We start from the raw sequence: 24,366 nt of genomic DNA, 5'->3' as shown, positions 1-24,366 counted from the left end.
GGTATTATGGTGTAGAATTTGTGGCCAATTAGTACAAGACAGATACCGTCGATTGATTTTCGGGAGTTCGTTTTGCTTGAAGAAACAATTAGACGAGGTTTTGGGGTATGAGCAGAATGAAAATGATGGATTGTCGAAGTACATTTGTCGACTATGGTTTAAGAAATTAAACAAATTGTCCAAAATAATGGGAACAACTTCGTAAGATAGCGATTTACCACTGCCGGTTTTAGTCCCAATAAAAACATCTTTTCCTTCTCTGATACATGATATCGAAAGCTTTTGGTTGTCAGTCAAATGATCGATTTGATGTTTTTCATATCTCTTTTCGTCAACGGACGCCATTTTTTACTTTCTGTTTATTCCCTTCCCAAACTTTCATCTGAAACAAGAAATCCCATTGGCTGATTAATTTTAGCGTATTGTGTCATCCTTCTTTTCGAGCCCAACTTTTAAATAGCGACTGATGTCAAGGGTTAGTGCGAGGTAATGAATCAATAACCCTTGACTTGTGAAGATGCACTTACCGGCGCGAGCGGGATTCGAACCCGCGCCGATATAGGTGAGAGGCCGTATGATTTTGAGCGCGATGCTCTAACCACTCGGATACTTTATTCATACTCAAATACTTGATTCATACTCAATTACCTTATTCATACTCAAATACTTTATTCATACTCAGATACTTTATTCATATAGTCTAGTCAATCTAGCAAATCACCTTAAAGTAATTGCAACAGAAACAAACTCGATGGAATTTAATAAACAAAAGCGTGATTAACAACATGCAAAAAATCGGACAATGGGAAATATTTCAAATTTAGACTTAAATGTTTTAGTAAACCATCGATATTTTGTGGTGTTTACGGCACGCCGTACATGTAAAGGGGAGTAACTTAACTGTGACAGTCATCGGAATAAAGTTATACACGACGATCTAAAGTGCATGTAATAAAAAAACGCGATTAAACAGCTAAACAGTTGTATTAAAAAGGTGATTTTAAGACCTTCTATATACATACAATATTGCTCAGCATCTCATATTCTTTGCCGGCTTCCAATCCCGGGGAACTTTCGCGAATAAAGCTTCAAAATATTTTGTTTGACCCTCTACTGAATTAATTTTAATTATAAAACACAATATTTACTTTAAAAGTTATGAAATATCAATTATAAATGAAATCTTAAAGAATTAGTGTCAATTTACAAGGGGGGATTACGGTTGTTAAAAAAGAAAGTATGGAAAGCCATTCGGGTTAAAAGTTTCAGTTATTTTGTATCTTCATCATTTGAGCAAGCGCTTTGTATTAAAGACTTTTATAAAACTAAGTAAGTAAAGTATTTTTGCTTTTCTTTTTCAAATTCAGGTTTGGGGAATCATTCATGGGTAATAATAATGATAATAAAACATTGATAATATAAATAATAAACACTTGCGCATAGTATCATGATTTGGTGTAAAATCGAGTAGTTACTCTTTCTAATTAGTCTTGGGCTCACGACCTGCGGAACCACATCTCCTAGCAGCATGCGAACAGCGCGCTAGACCGCCCGGCCATTTATTCAAGACAAAACTTGTTTTCGATGACGATGGAATTCTCGCCACGCTGGCACACGATCATTGAGAATGGAAATGGGATACAGTTATTTATCGTAAATTTTAGAGGATCATACAAAATGCACATTGTGTTTGAAATGTCTATATATAAAGCACAGAAATAGCAACGAACTCTGAAATAAACATAACTGCCCTAAGGGACGAAATCAATGTCAGATGAAAATTTAAATTCAATTTGTTAGGGGGGGGGATAAAAACTCCCGTAAGTTTCTGTCATCCGACATCGATTACACTTAAGTGGAAAAAGGAAAAAGACAAGCGACTGTTGAATACCACATAATATTTAAAACATATTAATGAACATTTAATATATTTAATGTACACTTTCATTTGTGAATAAACAGTAGAAAAGGTATACAGAGTGTTATTTATAATCATACGTTTCTTTTCTTGTTATTCGATTACATATGTAGTTTCAACATTTGTCATATTAAGTTTTAAAGGGGGAGGGGGTGTTCTTGGTGAAAACTATGTGAACTTAGTTTTTTGTGAGACATTGAATTTTTGATCTTGCCCCTAAGTGAAGAATATCGTTAAAACCAGACGTCTTTTTAGGAAACGAAGTTTGTCAATCCTTGCCTTTCTACATGCATTCACAGGATGCTACACAACGTCAAGAATGTTCGGCATCGGAACGGGTCCTGTATAGTCAAAATGTAGACAAATCGCGAAAAAATTCTGTATATGATTAGTTTTTAAATGGAGGCAGGCTACTGACAAACAAGTTGATGGTGAAGGGTTTCAACTGTTTCGTTTAAAGTCAGCATTTCGCGATTATATGTTCGTTATAACAATCTACTTTGCCAATACAACCTATCATTGGGTCAAATCTGTCTGACTTGTTTCATATAGATTGTTAGGCCGTTTTTGGCACAATGATATTGAATAAGGGTAACTCCGTTTGCCTTATTAAGATATAGAGCTCACGGCGGGTGTAACCGGTCAACAGGGGGTGCTTACTCCTTATAGCCCATAGGCACCTGATCCCATTTCTGGTATATCCAGGGGTCCGTGTTTGCCCACCTCTCTATTTTGTATTGCTTATAGGAGTTACGAGATGGATCACTGTTCGTTATCTTCACCTTCCTATATGAGGATTTCATAGAGCAAAAAGATATATTCTGGTGTCGATGTCATATCGACTTTGTACGATGGAATACCATAGAGACACTTATAGGAGATTTGCTTTGTGAAGTATTATCTAACACAATATCATTTTTATAAGTTCAGTCATTGCCACTATAAACTACTAACTACAGCTGCAGAAAAGGGGAATTATTTTTTAAATCATAGAGTGGACTAAAGAAATGATTAATTTGGATCCTTCGAATTGGGGCTTATCACTTTTCAGCAATTCTTGTATCCGTTAAAACTAAATTACAAGTCGCGCCAGATAAACTTTTGAACGTTTTTCGCTGTAAATGCAAGGCAAATTGTGACACTAGCCGTTGTACTTGTAAAAACATGGACTGAACTGTACTGCAATTACTCAAATGATCACTTATATAATTATCAGGCACGTAGCAATGGCTCTACACCTTTTCTCATTACATGCAAAGTTGATAAATTTTTACGTACAGAGGTCGATTTTTCGACAGATTGGTTGCCCTCCCTCCTCTTTTTTCCCCTTAAAATAGCATTCTCGTAAACTGTACACAGTGGAAGTGTAAAATTGAACTGAGAGAACAACCTTACCCCCCCCCCCCCCTCGCACCACCACCACCACACACCATCAAGGATTTTTATAACTTTGGATTAAAATTTACTTGTCAATTTTCAGGCAATATTGTGAAATTATCTTCAACCCCCCCCCCTTTTTTTTACGATGCTGCGTGCCTGATTCATTTTGCTTTTAATTCTATGTGTCCATTGTTTTTAAAACAGATTACTCCTGAAATTTTCGGTATTAATTGCACAATAATTTGGATAGAAATAAACATCAAATACGGCTATACCCCTCCTCCCTCTTTCCCAAATTCTAGAACTTGACGAAGTGCACGTATTAAAGATTTCTTTATATAAAATCGAAGAAACTGAAACTTGTTTCGTCATAGTTGTAGTACAAACTGTTAAACTCAGCTTAATAAAGAATTTGGTAACGTAAGCTTTACTATACACTGTTTGTTTTAAAATACTACATGTATTTATGTGAAATATAGGACCGGAATGGTAAGCGCGCCTCCAACTTCCGATGTAAGGGGAGTAACTGCAAAAATGTAGGTCATCTTTTACAGACCATTTTTGAAGGGGCACTTTTTTAGTGTTAACAGTTTATTTTAATGTATAATTCTTCATGTGGTAACTCATATATGCCTAATGGACAGGAAAAAGTATTTTCTTCCAAAATCCAGTTTTTAACGATTTTTGTTGGAAAATGAAGATTTCAGCTCAAAATTCGGCAAGGGAAAATAAATTTTGGTGCAAAAAAGTTTAGTTGTGCATTTGGATGTTTTAATCTTAAATTTATAAGATCAATGTCATCTCTTCTATAAAACAGTCATTTCCTATCATTTCCAGTTTTTCACTATTTTTGTTTTAGAAAAAGGTAGGTTTTCCAACCTAAAATGGTATTTTTCAAATATATTGCCAATAATCTATATATCTTATTTGTTTAGCAGTTTTTAAAATAAATCCTAACTTCAATTTTTTATTGGTAGACTCAAACGTATGACAAAATGTGGGTTTTCTTCTTAAAATTTCAATCTTTAACAATTATATTTAAAAAAAGCAAGATTTTACCCAAAAATTACAGTCAAGGAAAGAATATATTTTGCTGTAACAAAAATTAATCGAACATTTCTAGGTTGAAATTTGGAATATGAAACTTATTTTTACTGTATGTTACATAAAATGGATATTTTCTTCAATTTCCAGTTTTTAGCGATTTTCATGAAAAAACACATCATTTTACCCCAAAATTCCAATTTTCCCATGGAAATACAAAAGCCGATTTTTAATATGTTGTTTGCATGTGTTTTCTTGCATGAATAATCAAAATTCCATTTCTGTTGCAATTAGTTTGAGGTTTTGCTCATTTTTGAGCTAGATTGACTAGACTAATACTATCATACCTATAGTTGTGAACGGGGTATTTTTATTTTTATTTATTTCATGTGATGAGTGAAAATAGAATATAAAGAAAAAGGAAATCCGTGTCTACTAGTTAACTGTGTGGGTTATCTACTAGTTAACTGTGTGTTATCTACTAGTTAACTGTGTGGGTTATCGACTAGTTAACTGTGTGGGTTACATGTATCTACTAGTTAACTGTGTGGGTTATCTACTAGTTAACTGTGAGTTATCTACTAGTTAACTGTGTGGGTTATCTACTAGTTAACTGTGTGGGTTACATGTATCTACTAGTTAACCGTGTGGGTTATCTACTAGTTAACTGGGTTATCGACTAGTTAACTGTGTGGGTTACATGTATCTACTAGTTAACTGTGTGGGTTATCTACTAGTTAACTGTATGGGTTATCTACTAGTTAACTGTGTGGGTTATCTACTAGTTAACTGTGTGAGTTATCTACTAGTTAACTGTGTGGGTTATCTACTAATTAACTGTGTGGGTTACATGTATCTACTAGTTAACTGTGTGTTATCTACTAGTTAACTGTGTGGGTTATCGACTAGTTAACTGTGTGGGTTACATGTATCTACTAGTTAACCGTGTGGGTTATCTACTAGTTAACTGGGTTATCTACTAGTTAACTGTGTGGGTTATCTACTAGTTAACTGTGTGGGTTATCTACTAATTAACTGTGTGGGTTACATGTATCTACTAGTTAACTGTGTGGGTTATCTACTAGTTAACTGGGTTATCGACTAGTTAACTGTGTGGGTTATCTACTAGTTAACTGTGTGGGTTATCTTTTTAAATTAGGTGCCTTGGTTTGATTAAGTCATTTCAGTGTCCTCAGAAATGCGTGGAAGACAGATAGGAATGACTTTAGCAGAGCTCCAGATAAGGTGCGTATCAGCGTAAATACTCATTAAATTTTACCAAATACGCATTAAAATTTAAAAGCAGGCGTACAATTACGCATTCGCGAATGTAAATACGCTTTACACTCGTAAAGTAATGCGTAGAGGTAAATCAATACACAACTGTATAAGCCTAATTGTTATACTTCTTTCTTAAATAAACAGATAGGGTGCGATCGAAAGCACATAAAAACTTATATTATTAATCGTAAACGATTGATTAATGGCACAGAAAATGGTACCGGACAAACGATATACATGTATATTTCTTCTGTTAAACTTTCTAAGTTTTTACTGAAATGTCGCTCCTGCAGCATTGTCTCGCTAACTATTTGAAATTGAAAGTATTTGCAAGAATGGGATTCACGCATTTATTTACCGACTTCCGTCACACATGCACTCGTTTTACACAGATGGAATAAAACCAATTCTTGGTTAACGGTACAAGGTGAGGGGAATACGACAGTAATTTGCAGTGAAAACAAAGTGCAAAAATATATATGGGCAGTATTAGGTTCGTCTGAATTTTAAAATTTGCTGTAGAAAGTCACAAAAACTTTAGACTTTGAAACTGATATTGTTTGGTTTAAAATGCTTTTAGTTTCTCGGTTATAACAGTTTAATTTATGAAGTCTTCATTGTCATTTAGATTTTGAAATTTATTGTTGAGGTATTAAATTTTAATATACCAGACACTCAGTCATATAATATCTGATTATATTTAGACTAAGTGATGAAATTTTGTATTGGTGGCAAACAGCAAAGATAATCAGTAAATTAACAAAATACTCTTTTGACTTTTTCTGAAAAGCAAAATACTCATTGATTTGAAAATCAGGGGGTAAATACTCTTTGTGGTAAAAAATTATCTGGAGCTCTGGACTTTAAGATTCTCTTAGATGAGAACTTCAAACCATCACTGCTATCATGTTGTGTATTACGTAAGAAAGATGCAATCCTGAGCATTATTATCGATGACCGAATGGATAACACAGACTTTAATGTGTCTGGAGATTATCATTTGCTAAGTCAATTGTAATTATCACGTAGATACATCTTTTTCAACACGAATTTGGACACCAAAATAATATAAAGTGAATCGTAACACGCAACAATGATGCAGAATTTTGTTTTTCTAATCAATTATTCTGTAACGACACGAATTTTAATGATAACTTTATAACGAGCAGTCCTAAAATAGATGAAGAATATCAATTCAGATATACGAAACTTTATATTAACCTCAAATAGTTTGATCTTTTGTGGGACTAAGTCATTAAAGCATGCGAAGAATGGAAATGTTCCTCAGCATGAAATATCTCAATAAATTTCAGGGGGCTGAACAATCACGTGATGAAAGCGACTGTGACCTCCAGTCTGTGTTAACTGTGTGAACCAAATCCAGTCTTTTCTTCACCTCTCACATAATGCTATACTGTCACGTGTGGGGGGATGTTCGCCGCTACTGTTACCGCCACTAGTCCCGTAGGTTCTCCCCCCAGACGGACTTATGACGCTCGTCTCCGTTAGTACCGGAGCACTGATTTGGGGTTCACAACAACTTATGTATGTAATCAAAGAAGACAAAATCATGCCTCCAATGGAAATAAAGGCCATCCCTATCACTATAGTCAGGTCGAGTTTCTGAGAGAGGTCGGCGTAGTAGACCTCTATCGCCTCCATGTCGCGGGCCCGGGCGTAAGGATTGAAGGTGTACTCCCTGGGGACGACATAGCCCACCACCATACAGACGATGCCACACACAATAAGGCCCGCCGCCGTGTAAACCAGTCTATCCTCGGCGGAGCAGGAGTCCAAGTCCGTTCTGTCTTCCGATTCAGTCATTTATCCTGCATGATTTTCACTAAAAAAGAGAAAAGTTTTGTTCGTTAATTATGTATCTACCCTAAGAACGCTATATAGTCAGTATGTTACATCAATCCCTATAGCAATGATTCATATTCTACACACTGTTATAAGTGTTGTGAAGCATGTATTGAAACTTGTCCTTTTCAAACTAAAAACCCGGTTAGAGAGGGGTGTCCAGTGTCCACAAACTTATCCGTTACAAACTAAAAACCCGGTTAGAGAGGGGTGTCTACGTATAAATTCAAGAGTTATACATTTTTAAAAAGGTAAACAATCGTCAAGTAAGAATTCTGGCAGTGTGGCAGTTGATAAAAAAAAAATACATGTGGAAACTGTTGTCAGTCTCAACCACCAGATGAATTCAGGATTTTTACCCACCCACCCCCAAAATAAAGAGTTGTTTATTTTGTTTTTCCAGTTAAACGAATTGTTATGCCCAGAGCATATATACCCAAAGTGTTGAGGAAATTTTGCATCTTGTTACTACTGGGTGGGTAGGTATTGGGGGGTAAAGAAAACTTAATATATCGTTTAATTTTTCGAAGAATGGAGGGCGTTTCAATACACATTTAAAAACACCGTAAGATCTTACTGCTTTATATATACATGTATCAGATATACATATTGAACAGAAATGGACTTCTCGGTAACAAGATAGTCTTTATGACAGCTGTTCCTTGATCTACGTTACAGAAATATCGGCCGCTGAAAGGATACGAAGGGTTTATAAACTGCTCATACCCATGCTTTGTTGCGATTGTTTAATTGCAATGTTGCATATAAATAATTTGGCAGGTGACAAATTTTAACATAAATGTGGGCCACCTACATTTCATTTTGGATACAAAGTTCACAACGGAGTAACCCAAGGTCGACCTTTCCTCTCTATGTAAACTGCAGTGGAAACGATATACAGAGAGATATTGTTGGCACATTTCATTAAGAAATGCAAGTGTTTTCTTTGAAGTTTTTTTTAAATGGGTTTTAGTCTTTTTGAACAATGATGTTACTTTAAAGCAACATTTCAAATTGGTATTCGTTTCTCTGTATGAAATTGTTGGTTGCATGCATATGAAATATCAAACCAGCATAAAAAAGATTTTATCGACATGACTTTTGTCATAAAGATTTTAATTTAATCATTAAAGCACGACCGACTCTTTGATTCAATTTATTACAAAAACAGACTGCAAACGTTTCATTTTAATATATGGTTATTTACATACAAACTCTGACCCCTGCCACTGCATTTATCATTGAAGGATGGATGGAATTTTTTGTAACAAACTCACCGACATTCACTGCAATGTATAAGGTCATCTACCGACCATTTTGATAAATCCCTTCAGTTTGGTATATCGAGATAACCCGACAGCCTCTATACCTTTCACACGTGTGTCATCGGATGACGTGGCCAAAATCAATAAACTTTTTTCTTCGTCGTATATTTTTTAAAATTTCAGCCCTGCACACATTTCTGTGTAAAATGAATTGCCGGTAGACAGAAGTTAGATAATCTGATTTGTTCTGTACGTGTACGTGGATTGCGATTATAATTGCCGGTAGACAGAAGTTAGATAATCTGATTTGTTCTGTACGTGTACGTGGATTGCGATTATAATTGCCGGTAGACAGAAGTTAGATAATCTGATTTGTTCTGTACGTGTAAGTGGATTGCGATTATAATTACCGGTAGACAGAAGTTAGATAATCTGATTTGTTCTGTACGTGTAGGTGGATTGCGATTATAGGATTTGGAAAGTTTGCGGTTTAGTGTGTGATTTGTTTGTTTTTTGTTTGATTTTCTTATTGGGATATTTAGAGAAATTAAGAAGGAAAAGAGGGGATTCTATTCGCGAACAATGTCTTATATAGCCCCGCATCCCGGGACGTATAAGGCGCCCAAAAACTCCCTCCGACCCTCTCAGACGTAGGCAAGTCCACTCAGTTCGTTCCAGGTTTTGCCCGCCTCTCTCATCTCCTCCTTCAGACCACTGTCCTTCTTCAGGTGCCGAATGGGCTGCCTGATCGCTTCCTCTTTCCCTTTGGTGCCCATCTCAGCGCGGTATGAGGGAGCCCTGGCTATCCGAATGATGTGTCCTAGCCACCTCCAACGTCGCTGCTTCCTTAGTTAAGCAGGTGCACTTCGACACTTCGCTATCGCTAACAAGATCCTACCAGTGAAGCTTCAGGATTCGGAAATGACGCCTTCCTCCGAATCCTCTGCGCCTGCTCTCTATCATCTTGTTAGTTCCCCATGTCTCTGAGGCTTATAGCCTATAGACACTGAACGTACGTTGGATTAGTAGATCTGGTTTGCTGGCCAGTTAGATGTTTTTCAATCCATATATACTAATTTATATATACATGTACACCGCTAATACAATAGGAGTAGGTATAGCCAGCAAACTAGCTAGGGGACTGTGCATTGCTCCCTGACAGACGACTGGTAACAGCTACATGTAGCTAGGGGACTGTGCATTGCTCCCTGACAGAAGACTGGTAACAGCTATCAGCAAACTATCCACACATGAAATGGGACTCTGATTCCAAACACAATTCATTTTAAAAATGTTCGTTGCAATTTACAGTTAATAGCGAAATTGAATAAAGATCCATCTAATGATAAAAGATTTGTAATTTTCACCAAAATCTTATATTTTCATATTGGATTTTAAAAATCTTTAAGTAAATTGCATCGAATCATCAAAATACAATGATGTAAAATTAGTACCTCGAATTTCAGATTGTTAGTATTTAAGAGTAAAATTAGTACCTCAAATTACAGATTGTAAGTATTTAAGAGTAAAATTAGTACCTCAAATTTCAGATTGTTAGCATTTAAGAGTAAAATTAGTTCCTCAAATTTCAGATTGTTAGCATTTAAGAGTAAAATTAGTTCCTCAAATTTCAGATTGTTAGTATTTAAGAGTTGGAAATGTCCACAGTTGTAAATGGAGATGTGATAATTGGGGGGAAAATATACAAGTATATAAATTTATTGACTTCAGAATTAGTTTCAATTTGCAGCTGGTTTAACATTTTTGCACAATCAAAAATTGCTTGTTAATCCGTTCCCAGCACGGAATTCGCAGACTAGTGAAATCTTTGATGTGGGAGTGCGCAAATTGCATAATCATGACACATTGATGAAAAGCAGCAGCCCAGTCAATGAATTTTATTTGTATAGTAAATATTCAGAAAATTTACAGGAAAGGTTAATTTATTTTTACATATGTATACATATTTTCCTGCTGTCAATTGCAACTTTTAAAAGGTATTCGCCGAGTTCTCCCGCTGTTTGTAATACAAGTATACATGTATGTCAAATTAAATATTGTATTAAAGTGTTCTCACAAAGATTGCATGGGAATGGAAGGTTGCATTACTTTTAAATATGAAACATAGATGTGGAAATTCAGCTTCCACTGCACGTGCACTTGTGGTGTAACAGACACCAAGGAGAGTTATTTTAAAGAAGGACAAGATAGGTTAGATGTTGTAGACAACCTTGAAGGTATCACAATTCATTACCATTTACTGAAGGACAACATTAAAGTTCAAACATAAAACGAAAGAATGAAAACACAAACATGGTACATAGAAACTCATTGAACTAATAAACTCAAAAGTATCTATCCAAAGGACAAGATTAACCCACAGACTCCACAGAAAATGCACGCTCCAATGAAAACTAACCAAGAATAAAATCTTATTAACACTTCTGTATCATCAAAGTGTAAATTTGATTTTTATTTTGTTGCGGGAATGCTATAAAGTGAAGAATGTTAAACAGTATAATAAGTTATATAATCTCCTGGTAAAAAGAATGAGTGAAGATTAATCCAGGAGTTACTTAAAATGTCTCAAGGTTTCAAGCTGCTTGCTCAGTTGCCAATGATAGCCGAAACGTGAATAATGAAACCTGTCCAACTGCAAGTTTTCAATACAAAAATACTTGATAACAACGCTTCCTTAATGTGTAATTAATCTTTGAAAGCGAATTATTCGCACAAAGAAGTTGAGAAGGAAAATTGTGCGAAGCCAACTTTTATAAACGCGACATCTTTTGCCACTGGACTATAACATGTGACCGATGTACCATAAGGATTTTTTATAAAACCGGGAAAAGGATTTAGATTTGCGGAATAAATCCCCGTGATGATGAACTATTTTTAATGATTTTTTTAGTATCAATGACATTATCACATACATAGTACACATGTATACAAAGTGCAGTGAAATCTAATCTGCATATGGATACCCTTGTCTGCTCCAGTCTGGAGTTGAACTCACGACCTCAAGAATCAAACCTTCAAGACCGCTCGACCATCTAAGCATTAGGATCATACATTGATATACATGATAGGTGAAGATAACGAACAGTGATCAATCCTATAACTCCTACAAGCAATACAAAACAGATATACATCAGCATTTCAAAATAATTTTACACATTGGAATCTCTGACAACAACAAAAATCAAAACACGTTTTGGTGCCTAGAAAAAGAAATGAATATCTAGGTTTGTTTTATGGTATTTTAACAATTGTAAGCATGGGGTAATTAGTATGAGTCGATTATGTAGAAATTAACCATTCTTCCATTAACATCCTCATAAATACCAAAAATCAAGTCATTTATGTTTTGTAAAATACAATGGACTCCGTTTACAACATGATAAAAGGTGAAGATGACGAACAGTGATCAATCTCATAACTCCTGTAATTCGTGGGAGATGGCATTTATACAAGCTGGACTTAGATCCGTACAAGCTGAGGTTTGGTAAAACCGACTTCGCTGTCATTTTGATTAAAAGAAGAAAGTCAGTCGAGATCATTTCGTTATATGCAGCATTTCGCCCCATTCTAATTTGTTATAAGAAGGCCACTGTATAGCTAAAAGTTGAAAGGTTAGTGCTTTTTAAAACAGGAGATACAATATATTGAAACAGCATTGTGGGTAAAATAATCCGGATTTTTGGTTGTTTTCTGTCCTTTCGAGAAATTTCCACTCATTGAAACGTTTCCAGCTGTAGGTGAAATACCACTGTAATAACCAGTGAGGGTATTTTTCTAAAAGGGATTATTTTGAATTATTTTGGACTTTAGGGGTATGCACGACGTTGTTGACATGTATTAGAAATATTTTCAACAAAAAAATAATTAAATCAACTCATATAGGTTGGGTCCTGAACCCAAGCACCTGTGAACATAGGTAGCTATATTGATTACTCCTTCGCCAAACGCTCGGCATTTGAAGAATCACAGGTCTTTCGGACGGCTCAGGTTCCATGTTGGCACGTTAAAGAATCCTCACCGCTACGGTCATAGAACTAGATTTGTGGTACTTCACCTACAACTGGTGACGTCTCGATATGAGTGAACATTTCTCGACGGGACATAAAACAATTAAACACACAACATACTCCCCCTTTTTAAAAGAAAACAAAATGAGAAAATTGAGTTTCCTTTCTCAATGATCCAATGTTATTTTTGTCACCATATACCTTATTATACATATCTGTTATTAAAAGAAAATTTAAAAAAAAATCAAATAATGAATAAATAAATAATCTAAGCAATCAATGTATAAAATTCTACAATATCAGAGGAAATTCGGTTTACCTAATATCCTATTGATTGATTGATTGATTGATTGTATATTGTTTAACGTCCATCTCGAGAATTTTTCACGCATATAAAGACGCCAATCGCTGCAATATTTAGGCCTATGCTCGGTGCTTACAGCATTTGAGCAGGAAGTGATCTTCATCGTGCCACACCTGCTGTGACAAGGGGCCTCGGTTTTTGCGGTCTCATCCAAAGGACCGCCCCATTTATTCGCCTCTTACGACAAGCAAGGGGGTACAAGGACCTATTCTTCCCCACGGGACAATTGAATTTACCTGGTTTATAGGCAGATCTACATAGTGTTTCTGTTGCAAACTAGGACAAAATTTGTAACACAGAGATTGCTAATATAATTACATGTACCAACAATATATTGGTCCAACCGGAATTTCAAGGTTCTTTGATATGGAAATATTGTGACCTTGAAGTAACCTTGACACAAAATATCACATGTCAACGAGTCTAATAAATTTAGAAAGAATACATCCTTAAGAATGGAATCGAAGAGAGCACCAATATCAAAAGTATAATGTATAAGTATCATGTACTCCAAAAAATTGTAGCTCTCTCACTCTCTCTCTTTCCGAGGCTCTCTCTCTCTCTCTCTCTCTCTCTCTCTCTCTCTCTCTCTCTCTCTCTCTCTCTCTGATATCATTTGGAGAAAGTTTTAAATGATCAGAAATATTTTCAACTGAATTAAAGATATGTTCATTTCTAATTAGAGAACTCTTTAACTAATCTAATATATTCTTTAAAAGGGCTTTCTTCAAATGAATTTAAGCACTATGATTTTATCAACTTGATGTGTGCATTTATATATAGTCAGCTAGGGAGATATGTGGATTAACACTGTCTCCAATCCAATGTCCAGACAAGCATCAATTGCGGACTCTAGATTTCTATTAGGTGATAAGCTCTTTGCGAAAAGTACGTTTTACTTTTTTTCCATATTTTGTAGTGGGTGGTTCTTCATTGAACTTTCGTTTCCGCTGAAATACTGGCACTTCCGTTTCCGCCAAAATGGCGTTATTCCACCACAAATTGTGACCCGTCCACATTTCCCCCACCTGGCTGTTAAAGTCCTTTACCAGGACTTTGGACATGCTGCCCAAAGGCAGATGAGTTTACTTTTCAAAAAAAATTCTTTCTTTTTTTTTGAAAATGAGAAGAGTGGGTGCTACTTACATGTACGACCCCATCAAGGGCGCGACAGAGGTGGAAATACGTCTAGGCGCACAACAGCACAAAGCTTGTTCTCGTATCGACCGGATATCCGATCGTTGATACGAGAAGAACCTCCCCTGGTAGTGTACGAGTCTTTACTATCGCGCCATGGACCATCGATGAGTTCCCCGAAAGGTGTACGGGTCTTTACCGCGCCAGAGACCCCTTGAAAGGGGATGTGAACGAGGCCCCGTATCACAGCAGGTGTGGTACAATAAAGATCCCTCCCTGCTCAATGGCCATAAGCGCCAAGTATAGGCCTAAATTTTGCAGCCCTTCACCGGTAGTGGTGACGTCCCCATGTGAGTGAAAGATTCTCAAGAGGGACGTTAAACAATAAGCAATCAATTGATCCTTGGTCGCGTCGTAAGAAGGGTATTCTGGAGACGTCTTCACCTGCTGACTGCCTACAGTCGTACTCTGGCGGTCTTTTATAGGGTTCGAATATGCCCGTCTTAAATCACTTGGATTCTGCTTTAAATCTAACACTAATGCTCCAAATGGGACTAGCACTGCTTTTTCATACGCGTTTCCCGGGTACATCTGGCGTAGGACACCATTCTGTTGTTGATCTCTAGAATTTTCAAACAGAATTACGCAATGACTGTTTAGATTCGTGGTTCGGTTTTCTTTTCCTTTGTTTAACAAATTCTGCATGATACAGATAACACATCGGTTGCAATGATGTGTACCCTCTGTAAACAGTTCACACATTTCCTTGTCCTGGGTTGCATCCTTCATCATGTCGTCAATAATCAGCAGCGTTCTTTCACGAGAGTCGATGAACGTACCTGATTTGATATCTTTCGTGATGCCTTGAAAAAATGTTATCCCAGGAATCCAATACTTGAGTTTATCGTAGAGATGTTGCCATCGCTCATAAATCCACTGTACAGGGCTTGTGAGCAAGGTAATTAGTAGTAGTGATTTTTTAAATTCAAATGGGTTTTTCCTACATCGTTGGTCCTACTCCAACATGCTTGATATTCCAGGCAAGATACTTTTGACTTGGCGCCGAGGTCTATAAGGGACGTTAGCCGAGGCTCTAAATTGTTGGATTATCTTTGTCTCGCAAAGATCATGGTCTAGGGTGTAAAAAACTTTAATTCCCTGGAGGAGGAGGAGGAGGAGGAGGAGGAGGAGGAGGAGGAGGAAATGCTTCGGTGATCCGAGGATAGTTTTCAATACCCTGAGTGTATGCTCATGAACAATTCGTCAATGCCTCCACATATTATGAAATCTGAAAAATGTTCGCTGGTAAACAGAGCACGATGATAATCGCATGGTTGTCTGGGATGACAGGTGAAGTAACTCCTATAAGCAATACAAAATAGAGTTGGGCAAACATGGGCCCCCTGGATATACCAGAGTTTGGATCATGTGCCTAGGAGTAAGCATCCCCTGTCGACCGGTCACACCTGCCTTGAGCTTGATCAGGTAAACGGAGTTATCTGTAGGCAAAATCGGTGTACCAAGAATGGCCTAGCAATCGGTATGAAATAAGGAAAAAGCATTTGACCCATTGATAGGTTGTTTTCGCAAACTAGATTGCTATAACGACCATAAAATTTGCGAAATGCTGACTTTAAACGAGACTGTTGAAACCCCATCACCATCAACTTGTTTGTCAGTAGCATGCCTCGGTTTAAAACTGATTATACGCAGAACAAGTTCTTGTTTAAAATGAAGAAGACAAAATGAAAAAGATAAAATGATATGATATGATAAAATGAATAAGCCCTACCACTTTGCCCTCTTATATATCCTGCACTTTTTCATCTTCGCTAGCCAAGGATTTTCGGTCCACTCTGCTTCCATTTATGGAACGAAAGCCCTTGGCTAGCGAAGATGGCACTTCTCTTTCTTTCACACAAGAATTAATTTCTTTAGATATCCTCAACTCAGTTTGTCCTCCACGCATGCATCGTTTCAGTTCATCGCACCGGAGTTGTGAATCAGAAAAGACTACATGTTAAAATGAGATTCTCCAAAATACAGACTTCCTTTTATACCTTTCAGAGATAGCAGCAGATCCAAAGTCCTGGTAAAGGGTGATGGCTACTGGAAAAAAAAAACGCGGAAGGGTTCCCATTTTAGCGGAAGTGACGCTATTTTGGCATAAACGGAAGTGACGCCATGTTGGGTGACTGCCATCTTGGGTAGAAGCGGAAGTGCCGCCATTTTGGGGCGGAAGTGCCACTATGTTGGCAGAAGGGCCGCAATCTTGGCGCTGGTTCAAGGGGTCGGTTTGTGCACACTATACTACTAGTTCGAACAATTCATAATGTCACTTCTATGTGAAGTCGGAATATAGATTGTAAATAAGGATATCACAATAAAACAGCGTTAAGTAGTAGGACATTCAAGCGAACAGATGACCAAGTAACCTAGTACTTAATTTTGCATATTCTATTACCTCTACTTCTAAGTAAAACTCTGATATAGCGAATTTCTGCGGACATTCTATAAAAATTCGCTATAAGCGTAATTCGCTATACGTTTATAGCGAATTCATAATTCAAATATAACGAATTTGTTATAAAACTTATTTGTTCTATATACATGTATATCAGTTATATGAGAAAGCAGCAATCGATATACTTGCGTTTTCATCGTCTCTAAGAGAAATTAAGCTTAGATATTTTCGAGGAGAAATATTTTTATAACAGATATGTACACACTGATTTATATATGATAATTTATCTTGATGGGTTATCTAATCACATAAGCACATGTCAAAAGAAAAATGTCAACAAAATTATGTTTAATACATACAAACAGACTATGTCGTTTTAAAATATCTGTCAATCGTTGACTGTGTTGTGGTTTTTTTCCTTGCTTTTTTTCTTCTTTCCTTTTTGTTAATAAATTTCTCAATAAACGTATGTGTAAGTATTGTTTTGTGTTAGCATACTCTTTTGAAAAAATACAAACAGAAATTTCGTAATAAGTGTGGATCCTTTATGGCAAAGGAAAGCGATTGTTAAAAATCACAACAAGGTTGAAACGAAAAAATCGTTATAAAAGGTGATTTTTACGTTCATTTTTAATTCAAGGGGAATAGAAATTTACTTCGTTATATCCGTAAATTCGCTATATCCGTGTTCGTTATAGACGCAGATTTTTATACAGAATATATAAAGAATTTGCCGGGGAAATTGATTTCACTTCGCTATAGCCGTAATTTCGCTATATCCGTGTTCGCTATATTCGAGTTCTAATATGAAAACAAAAATATATGTACAATGCATATGACATCTTTGTTCTGTTTTCACTTCTTGTCATACTGACCAGTGACAGTCGGTAGATCTAGAGCACTTCTTTCGTGATAAAATGTTCCAACTCCGGCCCCATGTTTCCTCTGGGATAAAAAATTTCATGATATTTAAGAAATAAATTTCATTTTCAAAATGAACTGCGATGCTTTACGCCATACTTCATGGAGTGTATCAAGGCTTCATAAAAAGTACTAGTATGTCAGCGTGAAGCGTTGCTGTTCATACCCTCATGTATTTTCAAAAAATGTGAAATTCATTTCTTATGTTTACATTATATTTCCATTTCTGTCGGAGAATTTTAAAATAGTACTATATCTATCAATATTCATAAGCACATCTTTCACAATCATGAGGAAATGGCCTTCATTTCAGTTGGTAAGTATATTGTAGACAAAAACATTGGAAATGTAATTATACAGAAATAATGTCTTCTGTAAAAAGGTAACATGTAAAATACTCCAGTTCATTTAAGAGAGTATTTTCTCGATATGTTTCATTCACTCCATTTTGTACCGTTTTATCTGTGCTATACAGACATGAAAAACTTGCAGCATCATACTGTGTGAGGTGAGCAGTCACCGACATTTTCAGAGGGTGAGGTCCCACGTGCATCTATAGAAGTTTCTGTCAGAATCCGTGTCTGCCATGTGTTCACAATCATTTCTCGTGGAGAGATCACATAGATAGACATAACAAAAGGTAAGAATGAGCAGTGATGTCAATTGGAAAATCTTATTTCTGTTTCATAAACAATTATGGAAAATAAGATTTTGAATTTATAAAGTTGGAGGCAGGTTTATGGCTAGTTAGACCATGTTCTTTAACGCTATCTGCCATTGCATGGGTACTCGCCTCGCTGCACCTGACAGAGATTGTACTCGAGTGCTCCACTACTCCAATTTTTCAGTCGTGAAAACCTAAATATACTTGAATGAATGTATGAAGGAAAAACATGTTATATATGTCAATAGATTTATTGTTTTCTGCTCTATAAGAAATATGTTGCGTCTGTTATAAAGAAAAAAAATGATACATCAATAAAATTCTTGGGTTTTTTTCTCACCTCTATAACTTTTTGTGCCACCACGGTTTTTTTCAGATGGAATCATTACAAATACCTTTTGCCACGTTGGTGGTATATTTGATATCTAGAATATCGTTTTCCAAGATTATAGTGTGGGTGATAAGTCTAGAATTATGCTCAATTAGACGCACTGTAATCTCTACAAGTTTTTATTTTCCTACACACACATATATTAGTGGCAAATGAACCATAAGAAAGCTTTAAGATGTTTTTCTATGAAGTACTTTAAAATAGCAGGTCTTTTCTGTTTCTTGTTCTATCTACGATACAGAAGTCATTTTTTACAGAAAAAGAAAGTATTGAAAACATTCTCTAAAGTCAAAACACCATGCTAATCGGTAACTAAAGTTAAAATCGGGCCGCGTCAGAACAACTCGTCGACAGATCATTCATTATAAATTTGAAGTATTCTGTTAAAACTTGTTCGTCCGTTTCATAATTCTATTGAAATTTAACTATTTTAAAACAACTTGACAACTGAGATGAAGCACAAAGATTTTTCCACCGATGCACAATAAATTATTTTACAGACAGGACACATGACGAAATGACAGTATCTTAAATTCCATCATTCGGTGTTAGCACCGCTGTCCAGGTATTGTTCATTGTTATGGATTTTATTTTAAAAATCCATTTATCTTGGGGCTCGTTAAATACCCATTTTTCAGTCGACAATGACAGCTAATCCATGTTATTGTGTGTACAAATATCCTGAGCTTGTCTCATTTGCAATCAAAAAGGCTATCATGTGCATGTGAATATATTCAACATAAAAATCTCGTGCAATCACGCTACCAACTTGGCTACTGAATCTGCAATATTTGTGTAACGATATTATAAAATATGAATGGGCAAATATTTCCGTATCAATTAATTAGAATGATTTTTAAGAATGAATGACTGAAATAGTCATCGTGAGTACTGGGGGTTTGCCGAATCTGATAATATAAAGTTTACATTTGTCTCAAGATGAATAAGATGAGCAAACTTTGATTACTAAATGCAATTTCCGCCAGCAATATCATATAACCTGCATTTCATTCCAGCATTGCAGACTATTCGTGTGCTCTAATTCGCACGCATTGTGTAGAAATGGGACATGCAATTGACTCTGACCTTATTTTGTAATTGACACAAGAATACTATAAAGCAATCTACCAGAAAATCTATTAACTTCATTGCACCAAAAATCCATTGATCTTCTCTTAATGAGGATTGGTGTGCCCCGATGACTTGGTATTACACAACATTACTTGCAGACATACTTATCGCAAAAAAGAAGAAACGCCGTCCTTGCAATTTAAAAAAAAAAAACATTCCATGAACCTTTGCAGTCTGTAATCATACATTTATTCATGTTATTGCAAAAATGATCCTATGACGCTTTGTGACGGAGTTTCGTTTTCACGTGACTTTGACCTCTCCTATTAACATGGAATATAACTAGGACACTTGTATTAATCAAAGACTGTTAATCAGCAAGAGTAATTAGCATGAAATTGACACATTTAGAACTTGCGACAAGTGGTCATAGTTGTGTATGCGAATAGCACGTGTTTCAAGTCGTCGTTCGAAGACGTTTATCATGCATTTGATTTAGTAAAATGCTTTCCAACGCATTTGGATAGATACCAGAATACATTTGTGTTCTGTTAACGCGTTCTTGAGAACCATAAATTTAGAAAGAAATATATTTCCCTGCACGAAAGAAATTAATGGAACATGACGAACGGTTAAATAAATCATGGTTTCATTCACATTTTTATTGCACCATATGATATTTCTGAACTCATTGCAAGAATATATGTTCCTATTTTCCGCAATCACAATAATCTTATAGGCTCTGCAAACTTGAAAGTTGCTTAAGGGTATAATCCAAAATCATTGATGATTTTGATTTCAACCGTTCCTATGTTGTGTGAGTTTTCGTTTTAACACTACCTACAGATTACATACATTAGAAGTTCACTTTGAACAGTGAGTGAGTTTTGCATTTGACTTCCTGTACAGAAATTTGCCAACTCTTAGTTCACCTCAGTGAATGATCTAAATAATGTAGGCACCACCGAGAGTTTATGAAGGTCTCATGTAAAATTGAGTATTCCTTCTCGCTCTTCACTACATGATCTGATCTGCTACAGAATTGGAACTCGGTGTAAATTATATTTTTAGCGATAAGATGAAAGGGCTTGAAGTCATAGAGATTAGAAATAACATGTCCATTAAAACCATTGAATATTGAAGGACTTTGCAATTCCTGCTTGCACCAATGTTCAGAAGAGAAAAGAAAATCCCAAGGATTTAGTGTCAGACTGTCAGAAAGAAAGAAATCAGTAACGAATCAATTACTACAAGTGAGTTAAAGAGATCTGTTCGTTGTATTGAAAGATGACCAGAACAAAAAGACACTCGAAATATCTTCATACCAGGTTCGCGTCTCGATTGCAATCTCACACCGCAGACGGACCTTTTACCAAAATACCAAAGTACTCAATATCTAGTAAACTTGACTGGCGTTATGCCATCGTGAAAAAAAGATGACCATGTAAGCTCTATTAAAAGTTAATCCTGGTTTAAAGAGATCCTGTAATTGATGTATCAAATTCTCGATTAATAGATGCACTGCCACCACCTCTAGATGTAGATTGTTGAATGATTTATAAAGTTGGGAACTTAAAATGACAGATTTATTCATTTGACAACATGCAACAGGTTAAAGAGACAGATAGATAATATTTTGCTATTGAATGCAATAGCTGCGAGTGCTACCAAACAAAGTGTGTGGGTATCTTTGTCACAATGCAGTCTGCACAGACAGGGCATGAGAGCATAACACAACAATCCCCAGTCCATTTGATAACCACTGATTAGGATACCGTCTCCGACACCTCGATATATAATCAGAATCATTCTGTTCGCAATTAGTTGGAGACAATACTATCAAATAAGAGGACCCATCCCAATATGTCAACCTTGTCCTTCGAGTTTGTCTATCTTCCCTGTACCTGTGGTAGGGGATCGTGACGTTTTAACCCCTGAGGTCAAATGACCTCACAGCCATGATGCATCAATGGGATGACACCCAATAAGTCCCGCAATGTCTGCGAGTCGGTTCCTCCAAGCACCTGTGCGTTTATTGATAAAATGATCAATGGGGGTTATTCATATTTCACGTAAGCATTTATCTTGTCTTCTGACAATATGTTCTTGCACATGACCCATTTAACCTTTTGTTCTTCCCGAATTTCAATTATCCCTGTGTAATGCTTGCGGAACCAAGTTAAAAGCCTCGTAATAAATCACTCAAACTTTTGTTCTTTTAACCTACTTCGACAACGATGCAATTAAAATGAAATTGAAGAAAAAAAAACATTTATCAGTTTTGGGACGAAGAATTCTTATGAACAAATGGTACTTTGCATGCAACAACCCATGAAGACAATGAGTAATATTTATACTATTGGTACAGTTGGTACAAAGTTCTGCATGTCCCATAGATAAAACAGGCACGGGAATTGACTCTCCGACACACAAGAGCTAAATGCGCATATTTGTTATTTCTTTGTTTACGTCCCTTCGAGAATTTTTCACTCATATTGAGACATCACCAGCTGTATATGAAGTACCACAAAATTAGACCCATGTTTAGCGCTCGGGACCGTGTCAGTGCGGGTTCTTTAACGTGCCAACGCCTGTTGCGACAAGGGAACTCTGTTTTTAATGTCATATCCGAAAGACCCGTGATTGCTGAGCCTTATATTGATTTCGGGAAAGCATTCAACACTCTTTGGTGTATAGGACTTTGGAACAAAATATTGTTAAATAATATATATGGCAAAGGCTTTAATGTTATCACAGTTTATGGTAGCAATAAATCACGAATTGTCTCAAATGGTTAATATTGAGCCCCTTTTTCTTGCATCGTAGGTTTCAGGCAAGGGGAAACCCTTTTCCCATTTTTGTGAATGATCTGGAAAGTTTTATGTATTCCAATAATATAACTAAAAATAATATAAAATTTTATCATTTGATTTCGACTAAATTAGAAAAAGACTTCGGCGTGTGCCTTAAATTAATTGTTACAATTCTGAGAAACCAGCAGATTTACAATAACAACTCAATGTTTTTAACCATTATTGTAGATGTTGGAATCTGCATGAGGGTTAACATTAACAAAAAGAAGAGAATCCAAAAACAATACTTCAAATATTTGGTGCAGATTTAGAACCTGACTAAGCTATCTATAGAAGTATGGCATAATATGGTATATCGAGAGAAAACAGAATTTGTAATTTATGTCCGAAAAATGAAATTGGTGATGAGTTTCATTACTTATTTAATGAATTTGCAATTCATGTCTGAAAAATGAAATTGGTGATGGGTTTCATTAGTTATCGAATTGTGATGATACACATATATGGGAATAAACACATTATCAATCGACATATGGTTAAAAATATAGGATTATAATCTTATCCCTGACTCATTCACGATTTTCCCCAAAATTTTGTTTTTCACTTTTAATGATCAGAATCTACTGTCGTATGTGTTTAAAAGATTTCACATAAAAATCAAAGTGATACATTATCACATTAGCTCATTTTAGAGAGTTTATTATTTGTTTGTAAACAAAGATTGCGGTATGTTATTGTTTACGAAATTTTCAAAAGAAATGGATATCGATCTAATCTTATTATATCTTTCACATTTCAAGCATTCTTTGGTTAAATGTGTCATCTAAAAGTTAAAATTTGTGACTACGCAAAATTAAGATGCATTATATTACAAAATTAATATTTCACTGGTTTGTTTGTATACATAAAAAGACTCGAGTCTTTGTTTACACAACACAATTTAAGGCTAAAATATTGCTTTTATTCTTGCATTCAAAGGTCAATATTTTGGCTGTCAACGTTAAATGGGTTATATTTTTAATGTTTAACATCAAATTGTAAAAAACAAAATTCTTCAAAAATTGTGAATCAGTCCCTTTAAAGCTCATTTTGATTGTTTCGTTATCAAAGTTAAGTTTCATGAAATGAAAAGAACTTGTTTTCGAATGGAAAAACAGGAAATGCACTGTGCAGGCTGAACAGTTTTTCTTCATATGAAAAAAAGCATGTAACACGGTGTTATGCAGAATGAAATGCACCTATTGACATTTGGACCTCATTTAGTTGTTAATGTGTAATTCTCTGAGGCTCTTCTACCTCAGAATGTGATATACATGTAAAGTACATACACTATTTTCCAAATATGTGATTTTTAGTCAACGACAAGTATGACCAATTTGAAGACAAAATAAAAACCCATTTCAGGTCCATGTTTTATAACAATGATGACCAAGGAATGAAAAGTTAGACATATTCATAATATTACACCTGGTACGTAGGTTAAGACCACCCTATGTGTGTAAATATAATATTTTGTATTAAATCACATCAGTACCACACAACAAAAGAGTCTGTTGTTGGGAACTCTTTGTAATTCAAGTATAGGAATTGTGACGATACTATACATACAGATTGTGACGATACTATACATACAGATTGTGACGATACTATACATACAGATTGGTGAGATTAATTTTTTTTCTGCTAAAATTTTCTATATTCAGAACTTTGCAGACACTGTTTATATAAGAATTTTCTATATTCAGAACTTTGCAGACACTGT

The 24,366-nt window shown here is 35.7% G+C and overlaps 1 protein-coding gene and 1 long non-coding RNA gene across 3 annotated transcripts in view; one reads left to right on the top strand and one right to left on the bottom strand.

Moving 5' to 3' along the window:
* Window positions 1-6,765: 6,765 nt before the first annotated feature.
* On the bottom strand, window positions 6,766-8,891 carry LOC130054117 (uncharacterized). The gene is made up of 2 exons (XR_008802394.1): window positions 8,764-8,891; window positions 6,766-7,466 (listed from the first exon to the last, which is right to left on the bottom strand). It is a non-coding gene; the product is annotated as an uncharacterized LOC130054117 (long non-coding RNA).
* A 9,263-nt stretch (window positions 8,892-18,154) lies between these two features.
* LOC125669545 (collagen alpha-2(IX) chain-like) overlaps window positions 18,155-24,366 on the top strand; it is a 30,365-nt gene continuing 24,153 nt past the window's right edge. For both annotated transcript variants that reach the window (XM_048904127.2, XM_048904125.2), the window contains exon 1: window positions 18,155-18,305. The gene's annotated coding sequence lies outside the window, so the exon portion shown is untranslated. The remainder of the gene's footprint in view (window positions 18,306-24,366) is intronic.

This window comes from Ostrea edulis, chromosome 4 (genome assembly GCF_947568905.1).
Source record: "Ostrea edulis chromosome 4, xbOstEdul1.1, whole genome shotgun sequence".
In the NCBI taxonomy this organism is placed as follows: Eukaryota; Metazoa; Mollusca; class Bivalvia; order Ostreida; family Ostreidae; genus Ostrea; species Ostrea edulis.
Note: the sequence above shows the minus strand (reverse complement) of the source record. Positions and strands in the feature narration are given on the sequence as shown.